We start from the raw sequence: 22,011 nt of genomic DNA on the forward strand, positions 1-22,011 counted from the left end.
TTGTTCTCAAACCTTATGCATGTGATTATGATAAGATAAATATTTTACAATAAGTACATTATTATGACTATTTTACGATAAGCATGGCATGGGCATTGCATACCGGGCCTAGTTGGCCGGGCAGACACCGCTTCGGCGGGCGGCGATACGGATACACAACGACCTACGGGCGTGGGCAGACACCACTAGTGGGCGGCATGAGATGGTACCCCGGACGCGGGAAGCCTGGACGAGGGCTTATATTATTGATTATCACACCGTCCCGACATGGGCGGGTAGCTTGCATATGATGCATACATGTTACGATGATAAGTATGAGTAAGACAGCATGCATTATTCCATTTTTGATTATCGGTCAGATCCATATGCTTTATATTGATGCTCTCATTATATTATTGATGCCTTTCTTCACTGTTCATGCCTCTCATACTCAATACAATATTCGTACTGACGTCCCTTCGTTGGACGCTGTGTTCATGCCCACAGGTAGACAGGGAGGCGAGCTTGATCCAGATACTTTGGAGCTACCAGCTGTCGAGAGCACTCCATTGTTCGGAGGTGCTTGTGATTTCTCTTTTGGTACATATGTATATATATATATATATATATATATATATATATATATATATATATATATGTATATATATTTGGTAATGACGGAGTCTTGTTCCGTCCATTGTATAGTATGTCAGTAGAGGCTCGTAGATGCGTAGTGTGGGTAGCATGGTCTCACATCTTTCATGTATACGTGCACTCATTATTTTGATGTACCAAACCTTTCTATACACACAAGTATTTATGTTTCCATATAAGTTATGGTCTTTTTTTTTCCATGTTTTAAGCATAAATGTGATGATAAGGCATTAATCGAGTAAGGGGGGTAATAGAGCGAGCGGTGCTCGGTGGTTCTGTTATATCCCGTGTTTCGCGTGTTCAAAACAAAATTTGGAATAATTGTGACTTGTAAATAATAAGGCCACATTTTGATTTCATTTGACATATATGTTGTTGTTTATGAAAAGTGTTGACGCGGAGACATCGGGGAAGGCCAAGGGCAAAAATTGGAATTTCGGAAATTTATTTCGGGAATTACAAAACGAGAATTCTCATAAAATGGGCTCAAAATGATAGAGAAAATTTAGGCCCAATCCACATAGGGTGGCCGGCCATGGTCCATAATGTGGCAAGCCCATGAATTAAATTGATCATATGATGATCATGTGACTAATTAATTAAGGAATTTGATGAGAATTGTGGAGTTGTGATATGTGTGTGAAGCCGTGTGTGTGTGTGTGGGATGGTGTATGGCAGTGTGCCATGGTGTTGGTGGAAAGCGGTGAGTTAAATTCTATTTAGTCCGTTAGTTGCGTCGTTGTGACCATTGTGACGCAAATGAAGGTTTAACGACTTGAATTAGCCTTGAATTTGCTTGTATGTAATTATGAGAAATTATGTAAATTTTGCATGACTTTTATATAAGTATGGAAGTAAGATTCAAATGTGAATTTGGTTGTTGTTAATGAGTTAGAAAGGAAAATAATGTGAGTTGGAAGTTTCGTTACATTTGTAGAAACATCGGATGAAATATGAAATTAGCGGGAATACTTGAATTCATGAATATTGTTTGGAATGCTATTGAATGTATTTGGATGATCTTGAACTAGCTAATGAATATGGAAAATGTTGATGTTAGTTGGATAATGGGAAGTGGGATAGAAAAGTAGACTATTGTTGATATAATGCATGTTTGTGATGATTGTTGGCATTGTTGATGTTGTTGGGTTGTTTTTGCTGCTATTTGAGCCGAGATGATTCTTGGGGGTGCTATATTTATAGGGGAGGTGCTGCCGAAATTTCGGTAGACAACTATGACATTAAGTTGAATCCTTAGAATCCATAACTTACAATTGGTAACTTTGACCATTTGTAGATTCCGGGCGAAACGGGATTTGAGTTTAAACGAGCGAAAGACGCACGTAAGGTATGTAAAGCTAACCCATTCCTTCTTTTGGCATGTCCTAAGTATACTAGGTCGATACTTGAGCCTCGGGGACAATTCCGTTCATGGAAATTCGAATTTGAATTTGAGTACTATTCATTCAATCTAATTGAATTAGAAAACCTCACATTTTGTTGGAAAATGATCAAACGTCCAAAACTTTGGTAAATGTAATAGAATCGCTTCGAAACTTCCATTGATGATTCCATAGATCCTAATACTTGTGATTCAGGTCCGCCACCTCGACATGACCCGAGGTGGGCCCACTAATCCCGAGACTCCTTTGTTTGTTCTAATAGGCGTATTTTTGTATAGTGTCGGAAAAAGACTATTGTTTATGACTTTGGCTATCATAGAATAATGTCTTGACTGTCCCTGACGTTCTAAATTACATTTCGAACTATATATGTAACTTTGGAAGTACTTTCGTGAAATAAATCCTGTATTGACCAATTGTTCGAACTAGTTTGACTAATGAGCTGATATATGATTATATCAAGTTTTATAACTATTTCGATTTATAAATTGTATTAGTCGCTCATGACTCTGCTCGTGCACCTTTATTACGATATCGTTCACCGGTTCCCGGGCCGGTTATTGATCACACGCACTATGACAATTCGACTGTATGCCCTTTTGTTGACATGAGTATCCGGGCATAGGTGTTCCGATACAAGTACTCCGCTAGAAGTATTTTGATATAAGTATTCCGATATAAATATTTTGATATAAGTAATCTGATGTAAGTATTTTGATATAAGTATCCGGATAAAGTATTATGATATGAGTCTTCTGAAATAACTATTCGACCTAAGCATTCTGAAATAAGATTTCTGATGTAAGTGTTCTATTATAAGTATTCTTCTATGAGTATTCTGATACAAGTACTCTGATGAGAGTATCCAATATGAATGTTCTCTGTAAGCTTTAGCGTCTCCAACTTTCGTATACGACATCGGATTGTTTAGAAGTGTCCGAAGAGGTTCCGGTACCAAAAACGTTCATGATCTTTCTGTATGTACATATGGTTCCAAAATCTCCGTTTGATCTGATTCGTAAGGACATCTGAAGGTGCCTGGTATGACTATGACTCTGATTCTCCGAAAAAGGCTTCTGAAATGCTTATAAAGCGTTCTGTACTTCAAACGCTCGTAACTTTCTCATACTACGTTGGATTGACCTGAAATATGTTCCAGGCCTCCAGGTATCGGTAAGGACGCTTGTCTGTCGAGTCTTGGTTTCTATGTGCATCTGGTTTCTCACTACTCTGCTCGTGTGAGCCTTAGCATGTCTATTCACTGAGCCGGGCTAGGATATGTTATCGTGCGCTGTTCCCCTATGTTGTCTACTGTGTTCTGAAATAAAACCGTGAGGGGTGGTCTGGGCTGAGCTCGATCCCCAAAGCGGACAGTATCTGCGCTGCATAATCTGATACCAGGCAGACGCGTTGGGAGTGTACTGGGCAGAGCTCGAGCTCCCGAGACTGATCCGTGACCTGTGTACTGGGCAGAGCTCGAGCGGGAAAACGGGCAGTTCCTGCATGGGATGACCACTGTACTGGGCCGAGCTCGAGGTGGCATACCCCTTGTAAGCGCGTGTTCTGATATGATATGATATGATACGATCTAATATGATATACTCCGGCTGTACGCCGCCTGATACGATACGTTTATATATAGTGTGACCACTGTACTGGGCTGAGCTCGAGGTGTCACACTCCTTGTAGACATCATATGATTCGCCGGTTACAACGTCTGATCCGATACGCTACGGCGTCCTGTTATGGCATATGACTTTAATGTGCACTATGTGTGATCTACGTCTGGAAAGTAAGTTCTGATACTCTGTACGTCCTATATTCCAACCGGTATACTATATCATCTGAGTATTCTGTATGTTATACACTCCGTCTGACACATGAACTAGGTAGGCACAAGTTACGTCTGGAAACTCTGTTCGTTTGGCAACCCTTCTGACAGGTTATATCGGTTTATATGATTTGTGATGATTTGTATGACCTGGGTCTGGGAAGTGAGTGATTTTGATATTCTGGACCATATACTTATTCTTTTACCGCATGTTTCGACTATAGTTCTGATTTCTATATTCCGTGTTTTACATACTCAGTACATATTCCGTACTGACCCCCTTTCTTCGGGGGCTGCGTTTCATGCCCGCAGGTACAGACGCTCATTGTGGTGATCCGCCAGCCTAGGGTACACAGTCTGCTGTTTGGAGTGCTCTTTTGATCCGGAGCCCATACTTTTGGTACAGAACTCTTTGTTGTATATGGTTTCGTGCTTATGGTTATTTTTGGGTACGACGGGGCCCTGTCCCATCATATGATTCTGTTGTCTGTATTAGAGGCCTGTAGACATGTATGTGGGTCATGGGTCGTGTTTGGTCCGTGATGTCTGCTTGGTTTGTGATCGGTTTACCCCTACGCTACATTAATATGATCGATCTATGTTTTATGATATAAATAATGGTTTAAATGATATGTTTATAATCTGGGACACACGAGATTCATAATATGTAGGCACAAGTGAAATTTGGTCAGCATGTATGTACGAGTGTCCATGTCGGGCACTAGTCGCGGCCTACGGGGTTGGGTCGTGACAAAAGTGGTATCAGAGCGGTTTGTCCTCGGAATGTCTACAGGCCGTGTCTCGTAGAGTCCTGTTTATCGGTGTGTTGTGCACCACATCTATAAACGGGAGGCTGCAGGACATTTAGGATGTTACCCTTTCTTTGAATCTTAGATCGTGCGATAGAGCTGTGCTATTAGGGTGGCTCTTTTCTAACAGATTGCTATGTTTACAGTGATGCCTCCGAAGAAGGCGACGGCTGCCCAGAAGGGCAAAGTAGGAGTGGCCAGTCAGATACAGAGAGTCACCCGGGCTCATACTCAGATTATGCCCGATATTGCACCCCAGTCAGAGGATTCCGCTACGCCATCATCAGCAGACGATCCTGGAGCGGCTCTGTCATTAGCTCCAGAGGCTCCAGCGCCCGAGCCTCCAACTCCCCAACTAGGGGCAGAGGACAGGGCGATGAGTGAGGCAGTACAGTTATTGACGAGGATAGTAGCAGGGCAGGCTCGCGGACGCGGGCTAGGCGGTGATGATGTGGATAAGCGTGACAGTTTGAGGGTCCACGAATTCTTGACTTGTGGTCCCCCAGAGTTCTACGGGTCTAAGCCCGAAGAGGACCCCCATGATTTCATTCGACAGATGCGGCGTGTGCTGGGACTAGTTAGGGCTTCCGAGACCGAGTCTGTCGAGCTGGCTTCACACAGACTGCGAGATGTAGCGGTAAATTGGTACGAGCCTTGGGAGCTGTCCAGAGGTGAGAATGCTCCCCCAGCTACGTGGGATGAGTTTGTTGCTGCTTTGCTCCGTCACTTTTTGCCCCCGGAGCTACGGCGGGCGCGGGTTGATACGTTTTTGCAGTTGCGGCAGGGGGGTCAGAGCGTTCGTGAGTATAATCTGGAGTTTGATTCTCTGGCTAGGTATGCACCCGCTATAGTAGCTGATATGGCTGACCGGATGCACCGGTACGTGATAGGGTTAGACCCCTACTTGGTTGACAGCTGCATGGCGATGGCATCGCAGACTGACATGGACATCGCCCGATTAAAGGCTTATGCTCTAGGGATGGAGGATCGGCACAGAGAGGATCAGTCAGGTAGAGGTTGTGACAGGAGACAGCCCAAGAGGGCAAGAGTGGCTGGGTATTCTAGGAAACTCTTAGGCAGACAGCCTCAGCAGCAGCACAGCAGACATTTTTCCCAGCCAGCATGGGATACCCCTCCACAGAGTTCGGGCAGGAGGTCTGGTGACACATGGTACTCCGGGGCAGGACAGAGCTCCAGAGTCTTGAGCTCGCAGGTGGACGGAGGTTCCGGTCGGTCGAGGCCACCCAGACCTCGGTGTCCTTATTGTGGGAGACGCCACTCTGGAGAATGTCATTATGCTACAGATGCTTGTTTTTCCTGTGGCCGTCAAGGCCACATTATGAGAAAGTGTCCGTATAGGACTAGTTCGGGTGGTGCAGCCCAGCCCAGCGGGTCAGTTGCTGATTTACCTTTTCCTTCTGTAGCGGTACGCCCTACGGGGTAGAGTGTGACGACACCATCGGGCCGCGGTTGAGGTCGTGGCGCAGCTTCCAGTTCTAGCGGTCCTTTGAACCGCTTATATGCTTTGGCTAGCCGGCAGGACCCAGAGGCGGCACCAGATGTGTTTACAGGTATATTGTCCACTTTTTCTGAATATATATATACACACACACGCATTGGTAGGTCCAGATTTTGTTTCATCATGTATTCCTCCCCGATTACTAGTAGAACTGAGATAAGGCCCAAATTGATAAAATCGTCTGAGGTAATGATATATGTGGGTAAAAGTGAGAGTCGAAAAGTTAAAAGGGCTAACGCAGTAGTTACATAATCGGAAAAAATAAAGGGGTCCTCTCTATATCAAAGCGGGACCCGCTACGAGAACTTTCCAAAATTGCCGAGACCCCGACTTGTCCTAAATTATGTGACCAAGGCCGTGCGGGGCGGTCGATGCAACTATACCGGCATCAACGCGTCTAAATGTACTAAAAGTCTCAAGGTTAAGCGTGTTGGGGCCAGAGCAATTCTGGGATGGGTGACCCCCTGGGAAGTGTACAAAATTTTCATAAACATAGATATAAGAGACCAATGGAAAGTCTGGGGTAACCTAAATAAATTAGAATGTACCGAAAGGTTAGAAACCCTAAATAGGTCGGGTAGGCTAAGGCGAGCTCGGCCGCCGAGGAAAAGGAAAGTGCGACACAGTTCTGGAATTAGAATAAATTTAAATGGCGGTTGAAGATGTATCGTAAGGGAATTGGTAATAAATGTATATGTGTGCAGGATACCTCCCAGTTACGACTGTTTTGACTGACAGGCGGACCCCAGCAGTCAGTGTTACGATATATGAAAACTTTGACTGAACGGAACCTAAAGGACAAAGCGAAAGACACGATGTAACTATTATAAGTAGACTAATGTCGGTTTCACCACTAGTTAAAGCCGGAAAGTCTTAGCGTAATGCTATTCGAGGATAGAACAAGGCGAGTGTGTAAAAGGGGATAGTAATTGTGACGTTTGGCAGAATTTTGAAGGAAATAAGGAGAACTCTCCCGAAACGCTTGAAAACCCCTATAAGGCTAATTTAACATTCGAGGACGAATGTTCTAAAGGGGGGGGGGGGGGAGGATGTTATATCCCGTGTTTCGCGTGTTCAAAAAAAAAATTGGAATAATTGTGACTTGTAAAGAATAAGGCCACATTTTGATTTCATTTGACATATATGTTGTTGTTTATGAAAAGTGTTGACGCGGAGACATCGGGGAAGGCCAAGGGCAAAAATTGGAATTTCGGAAATTTATTTCGGAAATTACAAAACGAGAATTCTAATAAAATGGGTTCAAAATGAAAGAGAAAATTTAGGCCCAATCCACATAGGGTGGCCGGCCATGGTCCATAATGTGGCAAGCCCATGAATTAAATTGATCATGTGACTAATTAATTAAGGAAGCATATTATATATTCAAGTTCATCCTTAGTGTTCTGAAATAAAACCGTGAGGGGTGGTCTGGGCTGAGCTCGATCCCCAAAGCGGACAGTATCTGCGCTGCATAATCTGATACCAGGCAGACGCGTTGGGAGTGTACTGGGCAGAGCTCGAGCTCCCGAGACTGATCCGTGACCCGTGTACTGGGCAGAGCTCGAGCGGGAAAAACGGGCAGTTCCTGCATGGGATGACCACTGTACTGGGCCGAGCTCGAGGTGGCATACCCCTTGTTGGCGCGTGTTCTGATATGATATGATATGATACGATCTAATATGATATACTCCGGCTGTACGCCGCCTGATACGATACGTTTATATATAGTGTGACCACTGTACTGGGCTGAGCTCGAGGTGTCACACTCCTTGTAGACATCATATGATTCGCCGGTTACAACGTCTGATCCGATACGCTACGGCGTCCTGTTATGGCATATGACTTTAATGTGCACTATGTGTGATCTGCGTCTGGAAAGTAAGTTTTGATACTCTGTACGTCCTGTATTCCAACCGGTATACTATATCATCTGAGTATTCTGTATGTTATACACTCCGTCTGACACATGAACTAGGTAGGCACAAGTTGCGTCTGGAAACTCTGTTCGTTTGGCAACCCTTCTGACAGGTTATATCGGTTTATATGATATGTGATGATTTGTATGACCTGGGTCTGGGAAGTGAGTGATTTTGATATTCTGGACCATGTACTTATTCTTTTACCGCATGTTTCGACTATAGTTCTGATTTCTATATTCCGTGTTTTACATACTCAGTACATATTCCGTACTGACCCCCTTTCTTCGGGGGCTGCGTTTCATGCCCGCAGGTACAGACGCTCATTGTGGTGATCCGCCAGCCTAGGGTACACAGTCTGCTGTTTGGAGTGCTCCTTTGATCCGGAGCCCATACTTTTGGTACAGAACTCTTTGTTGTATATGGTTTCGCGCTTATGGTTATTTTTGGGTACGACGGGGCCCTGTCCCGTCATATGATTCTGTTGTCTGTATTAGAGGCCTGTAGACATGTATGTGGGTCATGGGTCGTGTTTGGTCTGTGATGTCTGCTTGGTTTGTGCTCGGTTTACCCCTACGCTACATTAATATGATCGATCTATGTTTTATGATATAAATAATGGTTTAAATGATATGTTTATAATCTGGGACGCACGAGATTCATAATATGTAGGCACAAGTGAAATTTGGTCAGCATGTATGTACGAGTGTCCATGTCGGGCACTAGTCGCGGCCTACGGGGTTGGGTCGTGACAGGTTAGCCCCTGGTACCCGTCGCGGCCCCTAGCTGGGTCGTGACATTATCCCCTTAGTGGGTCTTTAATGGTGAAATTGAAATAGAAATCCTAGAATATAAATAAACCTTCTAAACTTGATGGGTTATGGTTATTATCACTTAGTTATCACCTAAAAGCTTTGGTTAGTTTCTCTTAATCATTAATTGAACACTTAGAGTCATAAACTAAGTGAATGGAGACCTAGGGTTGTATAAAAATGGGGTGTTGACCATAAAAACTTCTTGAATTAGTACTTGTGATTTGAGTAATTTTGACTCATTTAACCTTTTGTTTCTAGAGTTTGAGCATTCTGAGGCTTTAAGGAAAGGGAAACCTGTAGCGGAGTGACTTGCGTTGTCCCAGCTCTATATTGAGGTAGGTTACGGTCTACTTGAGTTAGACTTTGGTTAGTTGATTGTATGTTTGTGAGTTCTTTAGGAGAAAGCATGTCTAGTTTTCATGCATTAGATTGTATGGCTAAACTCCTACGTGAATGTGTAGGCTTTGTGCCACTATTCTTGTGTGTTGATTCAGCAGTGGATGTATTGTGATGAGAAGCTAATATGATCTTCTCGACAGTATTGTGACATGGAATGATGATTTGAGTATTGATATTGAGAAGGCAAGAAACACTGTTCTGTAAAGAGGTATGGAAAGGTATATATGTGACCTACATTGTGTGCTCGTGGTCCGATGTCAATTTCGGAAACAAGAGGTACGTTGATATGTTTCGTGTCCGAGGTTCGTTCCGGAGCGGAGGTTTGTACTCGGATCTGAGGAGTATTCTGGAATGAGTGGTACATGGACATCATGGGTCCCCTGCAGGTCATGACTACTGAGCAATGACATCAGTTAGCATGTGTGTACAGTGAGTGTGGTCATTGTGGTAAACTTATTTCAATTGTAGATTACGTGTTTGTGATTCTTTACATCTTGGTGATTTGATTGTGATTATCCTTGGTTGACTTGCTGTGGTTTATTGATATTCATGTCTGTTGGCTGGCTTATTTATTCTGTTGATTTTATGAAATATGCATGATACTAATCTTAGTCGGACTATGATATCTACCGGTACATAGTGGTTGTACTGATACTACCTTGCTGCATTCTTTTGAGTGCAGATTGTGATACGGAGACTGCTACCCACCCTCACATCTAGCGTGGAGGACGTTAGTTGATAGATTTAGGGTGAGCTTTTTTCCATGCCAAGCCACCCGAAGATCTTCTTCTTATGATGTCTTTTCTTATTTTGGACATTATGGATATTTATTAGTCAGATTTCATTCCTTAGACATATTTTAGATTAGAGTCCTGTACGATGACTTTCGAATTTTGGGGATTTTGTAATAGTTAGAACTTCCACACTTATTTCAGTATTTTATGGCATGAATTATTTTATTCATTTGATGTTTTAATGAGTAATAACTGATTAGCTTGGTTAATATAAATCAGGATTTGAATGGATAGATATCTTGTGTGTTGGTTCGCCCACTAGGATTTAGTTGGGTGCTAGTCATGGCGGGATGGGTCGTGACAGAGTTGGTATCAGATCTCGGGGTTCGTCGATCTCGTCGTACAAGGACATGTCTAGTAGAGTCATGCGGATCAGTATGGAGACGTCTGTACTTATCTTCGAGAGGCTACTGACACTAGGAAAACTCCCTTTTCTTTCTTTCTTTCGTGCTACTTGATTCCAATTGGTATCTACTGATTCAAATTGGTATATGACTATCCTTCATTCTCTAGCAGATGGTGAGAAGTCACGCGGAAGCAGCTAGAGGTCGAGGTGGAGGCAGAGGAGCTAGCAGAGGGGCGGCCCCTGCAGGGGGCGGAGTCCCAGTGGTTGACCCCGTGCCTCTAGTGGTTCCTAACGAGGCAGCGGGAGATGTAATCACACCAGGCTAGCAAGAAGCAGTACCAGCTACGCCAGGAGATGCAGCTGCTCATGGTATACTAGACGCTATGGCACAGGTGATAAATTGGTTGCATGGGTTAGCACAGGCTGGAGCTATACCAGCCGGTCCAGTATGTAGGGGTGTGTCACACCCTAATCTCACCCGGGTGTGATGGGCACCCGACCCCATGTTCGGAGCCGAGCAAACCCGCTGACTCTTATTACACACATACTCGCTTGAACTTCTAACTTAAATGAAATGAAATACAAAATGAGAGCTTTCAGAAATATTCTTTTTCGTTGTTCTCAAATCAAACAAAATCTGTAAACATATGGGATTTATCACACAACACAGGATGACACATGGGCTGATGGAGCCGCTTACAAAACTGACACTCTATACCCACGACTCTGTCTGCAAAGTCTCTAACTTCGAACAAGACATCATAGCATAGTACTCTGACCCGACAACACTCCAGGGCAAATGGAGCTTGCCAACTCGCTGGAACATCTTCTATAATAGCTTCTACTCATCCAGGTGTACCTGCGCGGCATGAAACGCAGCCCCCGAAGAAAGAGGGGTCAGTACGAGCAATGTACTGAGTATGTAAGGCATGAATAGTAACATAGTAAGGGATGTAAATAAGAATAATAACATAATGGAAATATAGAGCATATCATGGGGTAAAAGAGTAACCTGTACATCTGGGTGCCTTTTAGGCGGGTACCATGCATGCTTATCTTTCTTTTGAAAACATTTCTTTTTCATATATATGGAAAATAGAACATATCATATTGCCGAGGCGTCGTGTTATATCCCGTAATTTTGAATGTTCGGAAAATTCGAGATAACTTGATTCGTAATGAATGAGGCCAAATTTGGATTTTGCTTAGTATGAATGTGTTGGCTATGAAATTAGTGGTGTGAAAATACGGAGGAAGGCCAAGGGCAAAAAAAAAAAAAATTGGAATTTTTGGGAAATTTGTTTCGGGAATTACAAAACGAGATTTGTAACCAATTGGGCTAAAAGAAATATGTAAAGAAAAATGAGGCCCAATTGATTAGGGGGTGGCCGGCCAAGTCAATGTGACCCAAGGCCCATATGGAAAAAGATCCATGTGATAAATATTATTTAAGAGGATAAGTCTTCATTTTTGCAAAAGAAACTTCAAGAACACACAAGAAGTTGAAAGGAAAAGAAAAAGAGGCTCACGGCCTAGAAAAAAAAAAAAGAGAGAGAAAATTTTTCCAAGCCTCAACCTTGATGCAAGAAGTATAATTTTCTTGAATTCTTAACAAGTGCAAGACCCTCTCCAACTTGGTACGATTATCTTGGCAAGAAGACAACCTTAGTGACAAGTGGAAAATTTGGGAGAAAGGTAAGAATCTCATATTCTTGTTATGTCATGGAAGGTTATATATGTTATAGTATGTAGAAGTGAATGAAAAGAATGAAAATCTTGTGTATTGTGGATATGTGTGTCTTGGCCGTGTGCATTAGTTTGAAGGAGGAATATGAATTGAATCATTTAGTATGTTAATTGTGTTGTTGTAGCCTTGTGATGAAAATGGAAGGGTAATGGTTCTAGTTGGCATGACAAAATTGTTGTTAAGTGGTTGTCGGAAAGTATGCAAATTTGTTATAGTTTATGTAATTATGAGAATGAAGTTATAAGATGCAAATTGTTGTTGTTGTGGATGAAATCGGAAGATAGAAATGTGTTGTGAATGATTATGTTGAAGATTGGAAATTTTAGGTGAATTATGGTTTTGGTAGAAAATTTGTATATTTTGTATATTTTGTGAATATTTTGTAAAACGATATGAAATGCTTCCGAATTGTATTGGAGCGATCTTGATGAGTAAATGAATATGGAAATGTTGATATTAGTTTGAAATTGTGAAGTTGGAATGGAAGTTGTTGAACTATGTAGAAAAGAAGACTATGTATGTCATAATGTGTTTTGTGATGATTGTTGATATTGTTGGTGTTGTTGGGTTGTTGTTATTGATATATTGAGCCGAGTTGTATTCTCGGGGCGGCTAAATTACAGGGGAAATGCTGCCCAAATTTTTGTAGACAAGTAATGAATTAAAGACTTTTATGCTAAAAGTCATACTATTGACAATTGGTAAATATGACCATTTGTAGATTTTGGGCGAAACGGGAATCGAATTTGAGCGAGCGTAAGGCGCAGCTAAGGTATGTAAAGCTTACCCTTTCCTTCTTTTGGCATATCCTAGGTATACTAGGTCAAGACTTGAGCCTCGGGAACAATTCGGTTCATCGAAACCCGAGTTCGATTTTGAATACTATTCATTCAAAGTAATTGAACTATAATTCTTATGTTTTGTTGGCAAAGTGTCTAATCATCCATAACTTCCACAAGCGTATTCGGATTGCTTTGAAACCTTCATGGATGACTCAATAAAGTCCAATGTTGTAATTTATATCCGCCACCTTGACTTGACCCGAGGTGGGCCCATACGTTCCGAAACTTCCTTCGTTGGTCTCACTTGAGCTATTCTTGTATGATATAAAAGTAAGTATTCTGATATTCTAGATAAGTTACTTACCTTCTGTATTTTCCCTGATGTACGATTCTTGTGTGATGCATGATTCTGGCATGTGTGACTTATGTTTGGAAAGTAATAAAGTTGGCACTTGTATTATTGTGCGCACTGTGTGGTATTGACCGCTGGACCCCTGACCGCGGTGTGTGCGACATTGACCGCTGGACCCCTGACCGCGGTATGCCGCACTATGTGATGTTGACCGCTGGACCCCTGACCGCGGTATCTGCGACATTGACCGCTGGACCCCTGACCGCGGTATGTCGGGTTTGGGATGCTAACCGCAGGACACTTGGTCGCGGTATGTGTGATAGTGACCGCTGGACTTTTGGCCGCGGTAATTGTGTGTTGATTTTCTGTGTGTATGAGACGGAAATGTTCCTCAAAGGAAAGCAAAGTATTTTGGCATTTTGATTGCAGTATTTGTCTTCCGGAACCTTATGTATGATTTGTACGTCAGATGCAACACTTTGGTATTCTGGCTATTATGCTCACCTTCTGTACACTTTACTTCGGTTATGTCTTCATTTTCTGTACTTCATGCTTTGCATACTCAGTACATCTTTCGTACTGACCCCCTTTCTTCGGGGGCTGCGTTTCATGCCCGCAGGTACAGATTCACGTTTTGGTGACCCACCGGCGTAGGATTTCCCTTTTGCGGTTCGGAGTGCTCCCTTTGTTCCGGAGCCGACGTTTTGGGTACATACTCTTCTGATGTATATGTTTATGTTTATTCAGGGTACGGCGGGGCCCTATCCCGCCATATGATTCTGTTGTTCCGTACTAGAGGTCTGTAGACATAGACGTGGGTAATGTACAGTTTTGTTTGGACGCGTTGTGTGAATTGCGTTTGGGCGGCCCATCCGCCGTGGCAGCCCTATCGGCCGCATGTATTTATGCTTTGTTACGTTATGTATAGTATGATAGCCTTGCCGGCTTCTATGCAGTATATATGGTTGTAGGCACCAGTGTGGAGTCATGTCTGATATTCATTTATATACGAGTCGTCGGTATGCTGAATTTGGTAAATGAGCACGTAGGGGAGCCCAGTTCGGGCACTAGTCACGGCCTACGGGGATAGGTCGTGACAGAAGTGGTATCAGAGCGGTTCGTCCTCGGATTGTCTACAGACCGTGTCTAGTAGACTCTTGTTTATCGGTGTGTTGTGCACCACATCTATAAACAGGAGGCTACAGGGCATTTAGGGTGTTATCTTTCCTTCTGGTCCTAGATCGTGCGATAGAGCTGTGTTATCAGGATGGTTCTTCCCTGACGAATTGTTATATTTTCAGCGATGCCTCCGATGAAGGCCACAGCTGCCCAGAAGGGCAAGTCTACAGCGGCAGGTGAGACCAGCCGAGCTCAAGTGACTACTAGGGCTCGTGCCCAGATTGATCCAGATGTTGTGCCTTCGACGGCCAGTTCTGCTACGCCACCAGTATCGGAGGGATTTGGAGCAGCCGCAGCTGCAGCACAGGGGGCGGCTCCACCGCCAGCTCCCGCGGCACCAGTACCTGTACCTCCAGCCCCCCAGCCAGGGGCAGATGATGGGACCCTGCGTGAGGCAGTCCAGTTATTGACTCAATTGGTGGCAGGGCAGGTTTACAGACAGGGAGCAGGGGATGATCGTGTAGACAGACGCGATAGCCAGAGGGCCCGTGATTTTCTGCTTTGTCGCCCACCAGAGTTTTCTGGGTCAAAGCCCGCAGAAGACCCTCAGGAGTTCATCCGACAAATGCAGCGTACCCTGCGATTGATTATTGCCTCCGAGACAGAGTCGGTTGAGTTGGCGTCATACCGGTTGCACGATGTAGTAGCCAATTGGTACGAGTCTTGGATGCTGTCCAGAGGCGAGGGTGCCCCTCTAGCCGTATGGGGGGAGTTTACCGAGGCCTTCCTGGCCCATTTTCTACCTCCGGAGGTCAGACGGGCCAGAGTAGACAGATTCCTACTATTGAGACAGAGGGGCAGGAGTGTCAGGGAGTACAGTCTGGAGTTTGATTCGCTGGCCCGATATGCGTCCGCTTATGTCGCTGATATGATTGACCGGATGCACCGGTATGTGATAGGGCTTGACGATTATTTGGTTGACAGTTGTACGGTGATGGCGGCCCAGACAGGGATGGACATTTCCCGTATACAGGCCCACGCCCAAAGTATGGAGGACCGACACCGAGGGCGTCAGCCTGACAGGGATTATGACAGGGGTCCGCCCAAGAGGTCCAGATCCGCGAGATATTCTGGGGAATCGCGAGGCAGGCAGCCTCAGCAGTAGCAGAATAGGTATCCTCCCCAACCAGCACCGAGCACACCCCCACAGTTCCCCGGCTGGGGACCGGCTGGTGCAGAGTATCCAAGAGCCGGCCAGAGCTCTAGGGCTTCAGGCTTACAGATGGACAGAGGTTCCAGCCAGTGGCGGCCACCCCTACCCCGATGCCCTCACTGTAGGAGACACCACCAGGAGGGGGAGTGTCGTCATGCCACGGGTGCCTGCTTTACCTGCGGCAGAGATTGCCCACTCAGGGACAATGCCGGGGTAGCAGCTCAGGCTACCGGGTCAGTCGCCGGTTCGTCTTCTCCTTCGGTAGCCATGCGCCCCACGGGGCGAGATATGCCGGCACCAGTGAGTCGTGGCAGAGGTCGTGGCGGAGCTTCTAGTTCTGGCGGTCCTTCGAACCGCCTATATGCGCTGACCAGCCAGCAGGACCCAGGAGCGGCACCAAATGCAGACCCAGGTATATTATTAATCTTTTCTTGAAGAGATATGTGTATGGATAGATCTATACTCTGTTATATTACGTGATTTTCTTCTTCTGGGTGTTAGTAAAAGTAAGGTGAATTTCAACCTAGTAAGGTTTAGACCGGGGTGGGACCCGCTACGGGAACTTTTCGAAAATTTACTAAGATCCCGATCTGCCCTAAATTGTGTGGCAAAGGTCATGTGGGGCTGTCGACGCAATTATATTATCATTAACGCCTTAAAATGCATGAAATTTTTGAGGTTAAGCGTGCTGGGGCCAGAGCAATTCTGGGATGGGTGACCCCCTGGGAAGTATACCCAAATTTTCATAAATGTAGATATAAGGGACAAATGGGACATCTGGGATAACCCAAAGGAAATTAGAATGTACTGAACAATCAGAAACCTTAAATAGGTCGGGTAGGCCAAGGCAGACCCGGCTGGTGAAAGCGAAAGGAAACGCAATGCAGTTCTGGAATCAGAGTAAATTTGAATAAGCGTTTGGAAATGTTTTATGAGCAAATGGTAATAAAAGCATAATATACCTACGATATCCCGTTTATGACTATACCGATCCGCGGTGGGCCCCAGCAGCCCGTGTTGCGATATATGAAAGATATTAGCTGAACGAAATTCAAGAGACAAGTAAAGGTATAGTATGGATGTTATGAAATAAACCGATACTAACCTCACCACAATAAGGGTAGAAGATTCCGATACAACGATATTTGGAAAGAAAGGAAAGGTAAAGAAATGGAAGGCAAGGAGATGACAATTATAATGTTTGAAAAGTTTTGAAGGAAAGAAAGGAACCTCCTCGGAGTATTACGAGACCTCATAAGGTAAGTTTAACATTCGAGGACGAATGTTCTAAAGGGGGGGGAGGATGTTATATCCCGTAATTTTGAATGTTCGGAAAATTCGAGATAACTTGAATCGTAATGAATGAGGCCAAATTTGGATTTTGCTTAGTATGAATGTGTTGGCTATGAAATTCGTGGTGTGAAAATACGGAGGAAGGCCAAGGGCAAAAAAAAAAAATTGGAATTTTTGGGAAATATGTTTCGGGAATTACAAAACGAGATTTGTAACCAATTGGGCTAAAAAAATATGTAAAGAAAAATGAGGCCCAATTGATTAGGGGGTGGCCGGCCAAGTCAATGTGGCCCAAGGCCCATATGGAAAAAGATCCATGTGATAAATATTATTTAAGAGGATAAGTCTTCATTTTTGGAAAAGAAACTTCAAGAACACACAAGAAGTTGAAAGGAAAAGAAAAAGAGGCTCACGGCCTAGAAAAAGAAAAAGAAAAGAAGAGAGAAAAATTTTCCAAGCCTCAACCTTGATGCAAGAAGTATAATTATCTTGAATTCTTAACAAGTGCAAGACCCTCTCCAACTTGGTACGATTATCTTGGCAAGAAGACAACCTTAGTGACAAGTGGAAAATTTGGGAGAAAGGTAAGAATCTCATATTCCTGTTATGTCATGGAAGGTTATATATGTTATAGTATGTAGAAGTGAATGAAAAGTATGAAAATCTTGTGTATTGTGGATATGTGTGTCTTGGCCGTGTGCATTAGTTTGAAGGAGGAATATGAATTGAATCATTTAGTATGTTAATTGTGTTGTTGTAGTCTTGTGATGAAAATGGAAGGGTAATGGTTCTAGTTGGCATGACAAAATTGTTGTTAAGTGGTTGTCGGAAAGTATGCAAATTTGTTATAGTTTATGTAATTATGAGAATGAAGTTATAAGATGCAAATTGTTGTTGTTGTGGATGAAATCGGAAGATAGAAATGTGTTGTGAATGATTATGTTGAAGATTGGAAATTTTAGGTGAATTATGGTTTTGGTAGAAAATTTGTATATTTTGTATATTTTGTGAATATTTTGTAAAACGATATGAAATGCTTCCGAATTGTATTGGAGCGATCTTGATGAATAAATGAATATGGAAATGTTGATATTAGTTTGAAATTGTGAAGTTGGAATGGAAGTTGTTGAACTATGTAGAAAAGAAGACTATGTATGTCATAATGTGTTTTGTGATGAGTGTCGATATTGTTGGTGTTGTTGGGTTGTTGTTATTGATATATTGAGCCGAGTTGTATTCTCGTGGCGGCTAAATTACAGGGGAAATGCTGCCCAAATTTTTGTAGACAAGTAATGAATTAAAGACTTGAATGCTAAAAGTCATACTATTGACAATTGGTAAATATGACCATTTGTAGATTTTGGGCGAAACGGGAATCGAATTTGAGCGAGCGTAAGGCGCAGCTAAGGTATGTAAAGCTCACCCTTTCCTTCTTTTGGCATATCCTAGGTATACTAGGTCAAGACTTGAGCCTCGGGAACAATTCGGTTCATCGAAACCCGAGTTCGATTTTGAATACTATTCATTCAAAGTAATTGAACTATAATTCTTATGTTTTGTTGGAAAAGTGTCTAAACATCCATAACTTGCACAAGCGTATTCGGATTGCTTTGAAACCTTCATGGATGACTCAATAAAGTCCAATGTTGTAATTTATATCCGCCACCTTGACTTGACCCGAGGTGGGCCCATAAGTTCCGAAACTTCCTTCGTTGGTCTCACTTGAGCTATTTTTGTATGATATAAAAGTAAGTATTCTGATATTCTGGATAAGCTACTTACCTTCTGTATTTTTCCTGATGTACGATTCTTGTGTGATGCATGATTCTGGCATGTGTGACTTATGTTTGGAAAGTAATAAAGTTGCCACTTGTATTATTGTGCGCACTGTGGGGTATTGACCGCTGGACCCCTGACCGCGGTGTGTGCGACATTGACCGCTGGACCCCTGACCGCGGTATGCCGCACTATGTGATGTTGACCGCTGGACCCCTGACCGCAGTATCTGCGACATTGACCGCTGGACCCCTGACCGCGGTATGTCGGGTTTGGGATGCTAACCGCAGGGCACTTGGTCGCGGTATGTGTGATAGTGACCGCTGGACTTTGGCCGCGGTAATTGTGTGTTGATTTTCTGTGTGTATGAGACGGACATGTTCCTCAAAGGAAAGCAAAGTATTTTGGCATTTTGATTGCAGTATTTGTCTTCCGGAACCTTATGTATGATTTGTACGTCAGATGCAACACTTTGGTATTCTGGCTATTGTGCTCACCTTCTGTACACTTTACTTCGGTTATGTCTTCATTTTCTGTACTTCATGCTTTGCATACTCAGTACATCTTTCGTACTGACCCCCTTTCTTCGGCGGCTGCGTTTCATGCCCGCAGGTACAGATTCACGTTTTGGTGACCCACCGGCGTAGGATTTCCCTTTTGCTGTTCGGAGTGCTCCCTTTGTTCCGGAGCCGACGTTTTGGGTACATACTCTTCTGATGTATATGTTTATGTTTATTCAGGGTACGGCGGGGCCCTGTCCCGCCATCTGATTCTGTTGTTCCGTACTAGAGGCCTGTAGACATAGACGTGGGTAATGTACAGTTTTGTTTGGACGCGTTGTGTGAATTGCGTTTGGGCGGCCCATCCGCCGTGGCAGCCCTATCGGACGCATGTATGTATGCTTTGGTACGTTATGTATAGTATGATAGCCTTGCCGGCTTCTATGCAGTATATATGGTTGTAGGCACCAGTGTGGAGTCATGTCTGATATTCATTTATATACGAGTCGTCGGTATGCTGAATTTGATAAATGAGCGCGTAGGGGAGCCCAGTTCGGGCACTAGTCACGGCCTACTGGGATGGGTCGTGACACGTCGGCTCCGATCCATTTAGCCACATATATCCCGCATCCGGGACGATATTAACCGATGTGGGATTTGCCTGAACCAATGTGGGATTTGCCTAAGGCAAGCCTTATACTCACCCCCCCCCCCCTTTGGGGCTCAGCGTTCTTGCTGAGGTTTGCCCCACCATTGGGTTTGCCCCACCACCGGCTCTGATACCAACTGATCAGGTGGCTATGCGTCTATAGCGCCTCACCTTTTCCCTTACCCCATATACATATACATACACATATCATATCTGCATGCAGGAGAGCCCAAAGAATGTTATGTCTCTATCGAAGTGACATAAGGTCGGTAACCTCCGAATATATTATGGAAGACTCGATGGACAAGTATACTTACCGACACCTGAAGGCTCAGAAACAAGTTTCGGGTCAATCCGATTTAGTATGAGAAAGTTACGGGCGTTTGAAGTACAGAACCTTCTACGAACGTTTCAAAAGCCATTTTTGGAAAATCAAAGCAATAATCATATCAAGTACCTCTCGGAGATTGCTATGGATCAAATCAACATAAAGCTTTTGGAACCACACACTTGTATCAAGACATAGCAAAATAGTTCTTCGGAAGTCAGGAACATTAGCCATCCTAGTGGCTCTAAGAATAGGAATTTCTTTAAAATCATACATATACTTTGTCATGTTGGTTTCACAAAGATCATGCCAAAAGAAAGAAAGGGTAAGCCTTACATACCTGTTCCACGTCCTATTAGCTACGCTTAATTATCCAAGCTCGCTATCGCTAGTCTACATTCAAGAAGATTGACACAATCATTAGACTCGTTATCATATACTTGTCTTAATCCTTCAAATGAATTCATTTATAATTTGCTGAAATTTCGGCAGCATCTCCCCTGTAAATACACCATCCCCGAGAATCTAACCCGGCCAATTTATCAACAACAATCCGAGAATTCAACTCGGCCAAATGATCAACAATCAATTCAAGACGCATTCTAACATTAACAACCTTTGTCATACAATTCAACGACATTTCATTTATATTCAATTCAATTCACATAATATTCAAAACAACCCAATCAACATACTACTTCATCCGAAACCTTCCAAATTCAACAAGAAAAATAACAACATATTTCCTTCTTTCAAATTCAACCACAACAACCCAATTTACAATCTTCCAAACACAATAAAATCAACACATTTCTTACCTCCAAATTCATGCATTATATCTACGAACACATGTTAACAACATTGTCTTCACAATACAAGAAACCATGCTAATGTCATATTAATTCCTTCAATAATCCCACAATGATTCCAACTTCATTTCAATTCATCAAACCTTCATTTTCATCATAGAATCCGCAACTACAACAATCAAAATACTAAATAAAAATCAATTCATCACATCTACACAACACCACCTCTATTCGGCCACAACCATACACTTACATATTTCATGAATTCCATCCATTTCTACATACAACAAAATGCATAAACCATCCATAACATATATAAAAGAAGATTGAACCTTACCTTCCTCCACTTGTCTTCTTACTTGGATAGGGTTTGTAAATCACCCAATAAATGCTTGGCTTGCTCCAACAATCACTCCATGTTGTTAGCGACGTTCCACTTGGTTGAATTACTAGGAGAAAATAATTTTTATTGATCAATTTCCGTGGCACCATTTTTCTTAGCTAGGGCCGAATGCCCTTGGTGTTTTGAAGTTTCTTAAAAATAAACAAAGAAGACTAATTGTCCTCTTATGTAAGCTTTAGTCCACATATATATATATATATATATATATATATATATATATATATATATATATATATATATATATATATATATAATTAGTCCCCATTAAATAAAAATGTGGACATATGATTATATGCCACACGGCCAACATAGCCCCTTCAAGAACCTTCTTGAATATTTTGTGAAATTCCCATTTTGCCCCTAGCCTTCCACAATATTACCATGAACCACTTTGTGAATTTTCCTTTTTACCCTTAGCATTTCTCAATATCTCCATACTAATAAACGACTTGTGTATTAAAATAATTTCGGAAAATGGTATTGCCCTTAACTTCTCACAATTATCTTGAATTATCCGAACGTACAAAATACGGGCTATAACAGGGCGCAGAAGTAGCAGCCCCAGGTCCAGACAA

The sequence above is a fragment of the Lycium barbarum genome, chromosome 12, assembly GCF_019175385.1.
Source record: "Lycium barbarum isolate Lr01 chromosome 12, ASM1917538v2, whole genome shotgun sequence".
NCBI lineage: Eukaryota > Viridiplantae > Streptophyta > Magnoliopsida > Solanales > Solanaceae > Lycium > Lycium barbarum.